The sequence below is a fragment of the Triticum dicoccoides genome, chromosome 4A, assembly GCF_002162155.2.
Source record: "Triticum dicoccoides isolate Atlit2015 ecotype Zavitan chromosome 4A, WEW_v2.0, whole genome shotgun sequence".
NCBI classification, from domain to species: Eukaryota; Viridiplantae; Streptophyta; class Magnoliopsida; order Poales; family Poaceae; genus Triticum; species Triticum dicoccoides.
This window is the reverse complement of record NC_041386.1, coordinates 74,422,832-74,433,544: the sequence shown is the minus strand read 5'-3', so window position 1 is coordinate 74,433,544 and position 10,713 is coordinate 74,422,832.

Sequence of the window (10,713 nt, the reverse complement as noted above, 5' to 3'; positions counted from 1 at the left end):
ACACCCGAGCGCCATCACCGCCACCGCTCGCCGTTGCCGCGGCCACCGGACTCCCCTCGCCTGTCCGACACGCGCAGGAGCTCCGCCCCCTCGCCCTGAAGCTCTCCGTCAAGCCACAAGACGCCGGACGCCCTGTGGAGCCGCTGTCGCCATCGTCTTCCTCCTCGGACGCCGCCGACTCCGATTCGCCGTCTCCAACGCGTCCCCGGCCACAACGAGCAGCCCTGGAGGTCCGCGGTGAGCTCCGCCACCGTTCCCCTCTCTCCATTTAGCTGCCCGCTCGCCGTAGCCCTCCTCCCCACCACGGCCGAAGCTTCCTGCCGCCGTTCACGTCGCCGCCGTCGCCCTGGCCACCGCAGCTTGCAATCGAGCACCCCATCATGCTCCCGGTGCCAGGAGGGTGCCACCGAGCCCCTCAGGTGGTCTCCCCGTGCCCCGCAGCCCGTTCCCGATCGAAGCCGAGCTCCGACCGCCGCCGCGAGCTTTGCTTCGGCGAGCTCCGGCGTCCCCGCGGCTTCCCGTCTGCTTCCCCGGATGCGGACGAGCCCGGGCTACGCCCCGGTGCTCTCGGACGCCGTCCCCGTGGCCTGTGGCGCGGACTCCGCCGCGTCCAGAGGTCGCCGGCGGCGAGCCCCGTCGCCTGAGCCCCGCCATGTGGGCCCGGCCCGTCAGGTGATTAGCTTAGTGCTAATCACCGCTTAATTAACCCCCTGAGGCTGACATGTGGGCCCCGGTGCCCCCTAATCTGTTAATTAAGTTAATCTAACCCTCTGTTTAACCCCCTGTCACTGACGTGTAGACCCCACACGTCAGGTTTGACCCCAGTCAGCCGCAGTTGACTGCTGACATCGTGCTGACGTCATGCTGGCGCAATATATATTTTCTGGAATTAAAATAATTGAGGAAATTCCAGAAATTGATTTAAACTTCAAAAATTCATATCAATTCAACCGTAGCTCAGATTGAAATAATTTATATATGAAAAATTATCAGAAAAATGCAACCTATCCATCTGTACTAGTTTCATGCATGACAAACCAACTTATACATGCTGTATATGGGAAAACACATTATGGCATATATAAGAGCCTACTTTGGAAGTGCATTTGAGCTTATGGTTCAAATGGACTTCAAACCAAATGAGTACTAGTTGCATTAGCTCAAACAGCATCACATCTTCATGCCATGTTCATGCATCATATTGTTGCATATGATTGTGTATTGATTGCCGACACTGTTCCTTCTTGATAGGTCCTGCTCCAGTGTCTGTTCCAGAGTACCTGTCTGTGAAGCAGTGCCTCCTCTGTTGATTTACCAGGCAAGCAAACCCCCTTGTTCATTTCAATAAAACCCTGCTCTCTCGCTCCTGCTCTCAGTTATTGCATTAGGACAACAACGATTCATCTGCTACTTTGTGTTGCGGTAGTTGAACCCTTTCCTCTGCATGACCTGTCATTGCCACAGTAAATAGTTGAAACCCACTAGCATGTGTAGGAGTTGATTGAGCCATGTTGTGTTCCTACCATGCTATGCCTGCTATTGCTTAGAGTTGTGTCAGGTCTGATTCATTGGGAATGAATTGGAGTGTTATGATATGTTCTGATGCTGAGAGTGAAGTGCGTGAACACGATTTGGTAAAGGTAGCGGTGAGAGGCCATGTAGGAGTACATGGTGGGTTGTCTCACTGAAACCGTCCTTAAGCACTGAGTTCTATGTATGTTGTCCAATGACTCGATACTACCACACATTGGGATCCTTAATTGACTCTCTCGACTTATTAACCAACTTGGTCTCTGTCCAGGAGTCGCAACTAGTTTCTGGTGTTTGTAGGTAGTGCTATTTTTCTACCAAGTGGCACCCGGCAGGGTGGGCTTGGGACAGACTAGGCACACGTGGCCTGGTGTACCGAGTGGCACCCGGATGGTGGGCTCGGAAACCCTGCACACATCGTTTGGGGCCGTGAGCGACACCCCGACCGGATCTCCTTGCGGATGGAACCCGAATAGGCGATAAACCTGGGCTAGAGTCTTGTGTGGTTAGTCAGGTCGTGGCCGACACCCTCGCCAGGCTTCCGCTTGAAGGTTGCCGAGATACATAACGTGTACATGGCGGTAAGTGGCGAGAGCGTGTGTGAAGAAGTACACCCCTGCAGGGTTAACATGATCTATTCGAATAGCCGGGTCCGCGGTTATGGACTTCTTGGATGCTTACATGGTACATAGACAACTTGAGGTGGATGCTCTAAAATGCTCAAGACAAGTGTGAGTGCTATGGATGGCCTTCTCGTAGGGAGACGGGGATGAATCCATAGTAGTGTATTGTGTGGTGATTAGTGGACTCGTGTGCGCCATATCACCTCAAGAGTTTCTGGTAGTCGTAGAACAGGATAGCCACAGAGTCAAAGCTGGCTTGCTGCAACTAAACCCCACATTACTCTCTTGATACAAATGCATGTATGATAGGATCTGATGTAAGTCTTGCTGAGTACCTTTGTACTCATGTTGCTTTATTTATGTTTTTGCAGCAGAGACTTCGGTCTTACTAGTGTTCTCATGGACTTCGATAAGTAGCTTGTACCTCAGCTACGATCTTGATCGGACGTTGTAGATAGTCAGGCTTTCAGCCTTTTTCATTTATAGATGTCTGTACTCAGACATGTAATGCTTCCGTTTGCTGCTTGATTGCTCTGAATGTTGGGTCATGTGACCCCTGTTTGTAATAAATGCTATGATGGCTCTTGAGCCTTATCTATATGAGTTGTTGAGTTATGCTGTGATGCCATGTTGTACATCACATACTTGCATGTTATGCGTACGTGTAATGTGTATTGCTATGTGTGGGATCTGACTATCTAGTTGTTTATCCTTAGTAGTCTATCTTACCGGGAAATGTCTCCTAGTGTTTCCTCTGAGGCCTGGTAGCTCGCTACTGCTCTGGAACACTTAGGCTGGCCGGCATGTGTCCTTCTTCGTTCCTGTGTCCGTCCCTTCGGGGAAATGTCACGCGATGAATACCGGAGTCCTGTTAGCCCGCTACAGCCCGGTTCACCGGAGTCCTGTTAGCCCAGTGCTACAGCCTGGATTCACTCGCTGATGACCGACATGTTCGATGCTGGGTCATGGATGCCTGTCCCTGTAAGTTAGTGCCACTTTGGGTTTACGACTAGCCATGTCAGCCCGGGCTCCTTATCATATGGATGCTAGCGACACTATCATATACGTGTGCCAAAAGGCACAAACGGTCCCGGGCAAAGGTAAGGCGACACCCGTGGGGATACCGTGCGTGAGGCCGCAAAGTGATATGAGGTGTTACATGCTAGATCGATGTGGCATTGAGTCGGGGTCCTGACAATAAGTCTTCAATACACTAAAATCACTTAGGGGCACTAGATGCACTTATAATCTCCCCCTTTTTGGTGATTGATGACAATATAGGTTAAGTTTTCAACGGGGATAACCATATAAAGTGTAAATACTGATATTGAGGAATATGATTGCAAGATATAGAAGAACTCCCCCTGAATATGTGCATGGTGAGGTATTTGCTTTTGAAGCATTGCACACTTGAAGAGTAGAATCATGGAGATATCCCCCTATATCTTGTAATTCATACACACATTTGACATATCACAGTGAAGAATTTGAAATGCATGATGAAATATGGTGACTGATGTAATTCAGCATGCGTGCATTAGCATATATGAGGAATAAGCATGCAGAAAAACATATCAAAAGTATCGGAGCACCATCGGGTTTAAGTTTACAACTCGATCCAATAAAGTCTCAGAAGAACAAGAGTTGTAACTTAAAAAAAACGCCCATATAGAAAGACCCGCTTGAAGACTAACTCAAAATTATCCCCCTCTGTCATCAAATGACCAAAAGGATCGAATATGAGGACTAACGCCCCTGAAGAATATCAAGTTGATGAAGGAGCGCTAGCGTTGTTGGGGTCGTTTGTCGTAGTAGGGCCTACCGCAATGTCGTTCAAGTCTTCATTCTCATCAGTGTCGCGCGATGAAGAATATGAGCTGGCCACCAGAGAAGGAACCTTGACCTTCTTGAATTTCTTTGGTGGAGGTGCAGACCAGTCAAAATCTTCCTTGAGACCCATTTTCTTGAGATCTTCTTCACCATACAGATGTGACAGAATGGCCCAGGTGCGACCGAAGACTTCATGGAGGTAGTAATGGTTTTTCTTCACTGCATTGTGTGTAGCAGTCATGTTGTGAAGAAATGAACCAAACTGACGCTTAACCCATTTATGATTTCGATCCACCTTCTGGTGAAGACTAAGGAGAAGCTCATGATCAGTCATCACACGAGGAGCAGTGGCTTGAGGAGTAGAGTTGGGTGCATTGGCAGAGTCATGTGTGGCTGAGTCATCATTGGTGGAATAAGAGGCAGCTTTGCGAAACTGACCATCCAATGGACGAATGCCTTCATCTATAACAGCTGGTGCTGTGTAGTGAGTGTTCCCAGACATCCAGTCCAGCACCCACGAATTCACATCTTCAGAATCTCCTGTGATGTGCAGCGTCGCATAAAATTGAAGAATCGGTTCTTCATTCCAATCGCAGATGTCAGAGCAAAAATTTAATAGTCCAGCATCATGAAGAACACTGAGGACTGGCACAAAGCACGACAGAGATTCCATATCCATGTGAGGAATGTGCTCATGGTAGAAGATTTTCTCTTTGTTGAACAGCACTGAGGAATAGAACTTTGCTTGACTAGCAGTCCAGAAACGCCTCTTCCTTATGCGAGTAGAATCATAAGGGTTGTAGTCTTTGAAGAATGCGTACTCGCCGAAGAAATCATCAGCCTTGAACTTTTGCTTGCGTGAGAATGGATCCTTTGGCTTGGGCAGAGTAGTGTCAGTGAGTTGCATCACGACCTCAGGAATCGCAATCTCAGGTTCTTTAGGCTGAGGAATTTCTGGTTCCTCTTCAGTGGCAGTCTGCGTCTTCAGATGTTCAGCAGCAGCAGTTTCTTCAGCACTAGTGGCTGGAATTTCCTCACGTACAGATGAAGTGGGGTGAGTTTCTTCAGAGCCCGTTTGAACAGTTTGTGCAGGGGACTGAGGTATCTGCTGCAACGGTGTGAACATTGGAAATATTGGATGCTGACTTTCCCAGAATTCATCACTCAACACTGGTGTAGAGTAGCCAACGTCCACGTCTTCATCTTCCATTTCTTCAATGCCAGCCTCTTCAGCTGTGAACTGAGGCATAGGCGAGGAGATAACATGTGTTGAAGGGATCATATCCACTTCAATTTCTTCATCAATCTGCTCTGACGAAGCAGCAGAATGATTTTCTTCATCAGATCCGCTAGGGATCTCATATTCTTCATCAAAAGGAACAAGGTCCTTTGATGGCATGGTAGAGAGAGGAACAACATCAATGGGATTTTCAAACGAGCTGGTCAAAGGCTTCATCTTCTTCGGAGCTGAAGAATCTGAAGTAGCTGATGCTTTCCTTTTCTTCACTGCTGCACGCTCTGCAGCCTTGGTCTTCTTCGCATTTGGTGCAGATGGAAGGATCGGAGTTGGTGTTGGCGCAGGAGGAGCAGAGGAAACTGGTTGATTTTCTTCAGGCACAACTGATGCAGTTGCCCTGATTTCTTCAGTTTCTTCAGGCGCACCACTAGTGGATGCCCTGGCAATTTCTTCAGCGGCTGGAATGCAGTCATCAGCCCTGGAACTCACATTTTCTTCAGCAGCCTGATTTTCATTAGCGGTGCTGGCATGTTCTTCAGTCGGCTGAGCAAATGCTTCTTCCTGAGGAATTTCCTGTTGCGTTGGGGCAGCAACATTGGAAGTGAATTTATCAGCAAGTCTTACAAAACGAACCTTGGCTCCAAGCCAATTAGCGCAGTATGCGTCAAATTCATCACTGAGTTTCTTGATCTCAGTTTGAATAGTGACAAGTTCTTCAGTTGTCATAGAGACAACGTTTTTCTTCAGATAGCACTCCTTCTTGTACTGTGCTTTCTTGATCTTCATGGCCTTCTCAAATTTCCATTTTTCTTCTTGAATGAAGTGGGTCAGCATGTGACTTTGGCCAGGAGTCAGCCTTGAAATCAGGCATGGGAGTGTTGGGGTCCTTGTGCCAAACATCAATGTATTCGAGGATCAACTTGGGATCCAAAAGCAGTGGCACATTTGTTCCCTTGGCTCTAGCGGCCCTGACTTGCCTATCTCTGATGATTTTAGCAAGTTTAGCATCATCAGCTTCGTCTTCTTTAGACGGCACTTGGAAGGCGACCTGCTTCTTCTGTGGACTAGGGCGAGGACCTCGTCCAGCAGTGGCCTTTGTCTTCAGCGGTGAGGGTCCCGCTGAAGAATTTGGTGCAGCTGAGGAACTAGCTGAAGCTCCTGAGGCAATTGAGATGCTTGTGGTCCTTTGACACATGGTGAGATGCACAGGTGCAGAGGACTTTGTCGGAGTGGCTGAAGACTTTGGCGGAGGAGCTGAGGACTTTTGAGGAGCGGGAGCAGCATGAGGAATTGGCCGTGAGGGCTTTGAGGATTCTGGCCATGAGGGCATTGCTGAGGAACTTGGCCTTGATGGCATTGTTGGTGAAGCACTTGGCTTGCGCGCAGGCTTCTTTGACATAGCCTTCTTCGGCTTGACAGCAGAGGCCTTAGCAGAGGCAGCAGCAGTAGAGTCTTGATTGAATTTCCTCACTGCTTCTCTGGCTTTCTTAGCCAACTTGGCTTGGCGCTTGGCCCATTCATTAGGATAGTCCTCACCGCGCTTGAGGCTGGTGGGATCAGCTTCTTGGCCAGGTGCCAATGGAGGTCTTGGGCATGGAGGATTGAGTGCGAATTTCTTCATGTACTTGGGAGTAACATACCTGTACTCCCTCCACTCTCTTGCCCATTGAGGGAGTCCTGGATTATGGGGTGTTCGGGTAGCCGGACTATACCTTCAGCCGGACTCCTGGACTATGAAGATACAAGATTGAAGACTTCGTCCCGTGTCCGGATAGAACTTTCCTTGGCGTGGAAGGCAAGCTTGGCGATGCAGATATTCAAGATCTCCTACCATTGTAACCGACTTTATGTAACCCTAACCCTATCTGGTGTCTATATAAACTAGAGGGTTGTAGTCCGTAGGCAACCAACTCCATATACAACAATCATACCGTAGGCTAGCTTCTAAGGTTTAGCCTCCTTGATCTCGTGGTAGATCTACTCTTGTACTACCCATATCATCAATATTAATCAAGAAGGACGTAGAGTTTTACCTCCATCAAGAGGGCCCGAACCTGGGTAAAACATCGTGTTCCCTGCCTCCTGTTACCATCCGGCCTAGACGCACAGTTCGGGACCCCCTACCCGAGATCTGCCGGTTTTGACACCGACATTGGTGCTTTCATTGAGGGTTCCTCTGTGTCGTCGCCTTTAGGCCCGATGGCTCCTTTGATCATCAACAATGATACGGTCCAGGGTGAGACTTTTCTCCCCGGACAGATCTTCGTCTTCGGCAGCTTCGCTCTACAGGACAATTCGCTCGGCCACCTGGAGCAGATCGAAAGCTACGCCCCTGGCCATCAAGTCAGGTTTGGAAGCTTAAACTACACGGCTGACATCCGCGGAGACTTGATCTTCGACGGGTTCGAGCCATAGCCAAGCGCGCCGCACTATCTCGAGGGGCATGACCTAGCTCTGCCTCCGGACAGTGTCCTGGAGGCCGCACACGCATCGGTTCTGACCCCTAACTCGGAGCCTATTGCGCCAATTGAGGATGAGCGGTTGGACGTCACCTCGGGGGCTTCGATCTCAAAGGCGATTGAGCCGAACGCTAGCCCTGCACTCTGCATGATCCGTGACTCCGAGGATCCGGACTCCTTTCCGAACTCCGAACCCCCCGCGCCCCTGCCGATCGAATCCGATTGGGCGCCGATAATAGAGTTCACCGCCGCAGACATCTTTCAGCACTCGCCTTGTGGCGATATCCTGAACTCTCTCAAGTCTCTCTCCTTATCAGGAGAGCCCTGGCCGAACTACGGTCAGCGAGGATGGGATACGGACGATGAAGAAATTCAAAGCCCACCCACCACCCACTTGGTAGCCACTGTCGACAATTTAAACGACGTGCTCAACTTCGACTCCGGAGACATCGACAACATGGATGACGATGCAGGAGATACCGACGAACCAACGCCCATAGGGTATTGGACAGCCACCTCATCTCACGATGTGTACATGGTGGATACCCCTAAAGGAAGCGACAACGAGGAAAAAGGGGATGGGACGGGAGATCGACCCCCCGAAAAGCAATCAAAGCGTCGGTGTAAACGCCGACCCAATCCCCGCCTCGACAAAAACCCAGCCATATAGCAGGACGAGCCGGTAGACGACGAGTAGGCCTTAGAGCAACCGTCCGAACAGGGCAACACGAATAGAGAAACCGAACATCCCTCCTCCGGCGAAAACGGCATTCCGGACGACCTCACGCCGAATAAACCCGTGGAGGAGAAGAATCTCCACGAGAGGCTCGTTGCACTGCACACAGCCTAAAAAAGCAGAAGCGGAAACTAAAAACAGCGGAAGATGCACTCTGGATTAGATGGAGCAAAGTAATCAATACCACAGATAAGTACGGCGACAGTCGCCGCACTAAAAGGTATCCGAAAAGAAAGCTACTGCCTGAATTCGACGAAGAGGCCCTAGAGCCCTCGCATTCAAAAAATGAAAAAGCCACACGGTCGGATAGACGACCCCATAAAGCGGCAAGCGGCGCCGCACCTAAATCGGCATGCGACCCACTTAAGGACTCGCATCATGGTCCAGTCAGGTCCATTTATGGGCCAAGAAAGCAAGCTCTCGTAAGCAACGCTATGAAGCCATCATCAGAATCCGGCACACCCAAATACAGGGGCGCCGCACACCCCCTATGTTTCACCGATGAGGTCCTAGACTATGAATTCCCAGAGGGATTCAAACCCGTAAACATAGAGGCATATGATGGAACAACAGACCCTGGAGTTTGGATCGAGGATTATATCCTCCACATACACATGGCTAGAGGAGATGATCTCCACGCCATAAAATATCTACCCCTTAAGCTTAAAGGGCCAGCCCAGCATTGGCTTAAAAGCCTTCCCGAAAACACAATTGGAAGCTGGGAAGAGCTCGAGGATGCTTTCCGAGCAAACTTTCAAGGGACCTATGTCCGCCCTCCGGATGCAGACGATTTTAGTCACATAACTCAACAACCCGGAGAATCAGCTCGACAGTTTTGGAATAGATTCCTCACTAAAAAGAATCAGATAGTCGACTGTCCGGACGCCTAAGCCTTAGCAGCTTTCAGGCATAACGTCCGAGACGAATGGCTCGCCAGACACCTCGGCCAAGAAAAGCCAAGAACAATGGCCGCACTAACAAGCCTCATGACCTGCTTTTGTGAAGGGGAGGACAGCTGGTTGGCAAGGTGCAGCCCCAGCAACCCAAGTACATCCGAAACTAGGGATGGAAACGGAAAACCGCAATGCAACAAGGACCGTCGCTGGACTAAGGACAAAAGTCCGAAGAGCACGGCAGTCAATGCCGGATTCAAAGGCTCACGACAAAATCAGGAAAAATCGCCCCCCCAAGGATAACAGGGACGATCCATCCAACCTAAATAAAGTCCTGGACAGGATATGTCAGATACACAGTACTCCCGGGAAGCCTGCTAACCATATCCACAAAGACTGTTGGCTTTTGAAACAATCCGGCAGACTCAATGCCGAACACAAGGGGCTCGACACACCAAGCGAAGACGAGGATGAACCCCAAAAGCAGAGCACCAGGAAACAAAAGAACTTCCCACAAGAAGTAAAAACAGTGAACTCACTTCACATAACAAAATGTGCGGCGCCCATAAAGGTACGCACCACACGGCCCATCCCCAAAGGGTCCTGCCGCTGGTTGTCAAAACCGATCATCTTCGATCAGCTAGATTATTCTAGGAATATCAAGAATGTAGGCTGGACTGCCTTGATACTCGATACAATAATTGGCGGACTCCAGTTTTCAAATGTCCTTATGGACGGCGGCACTGGACTAAACCTGATATATCAGGATACAATCCAGCACATGGGGATAAACCCAGCAAGAATCTGCCGCAGCAAAACCTCCTTTCAAGGGGTCATACCTGGTCCGGACACCCATTGTATGGGTTTTCTCCGGCTCGAAGTCATATTCGGCTCTGCCGATAACCTCCGCCGCGAAAAGCTGACCTTCCATATCATCCCATTCTCAAGTCGCTATCAAGCACTACTGGGACGCGAAGCTTTCGCTCGCTTTAACGCAATACCGCATTATGCATCTCTTACGCTTAAGATGCCCGGTCCACAAGGCATCATCTCTTTGAAGGGGAAGCACTAAAGTGCGCCTCCCCAAGCGGAGGATTGTGCGGCCTCTTTGACAGCCCCATAGCAAAATGGCCTCACCGGCCAAAAAAAAATTTGAAATAGGTCATTTAAGACCACGAACGTAGATAGACGAGTTCGGTGCAAAATCATCATTGATGCAGGCCTAGAAGCCATATACCCCCGCACTAGCGGCTCCATGCATATACAATAAGAGACAATAAAGCTCAATCTTATATATCTTACTTTATACTTTGCTTATTTTAAACTTTTTCGGCATGACCTGTTTTCAACTCAGTTCCTCTCTTTTATAGATGAACGTCGTGTGGCGCCCGTCCAGGATACGGCA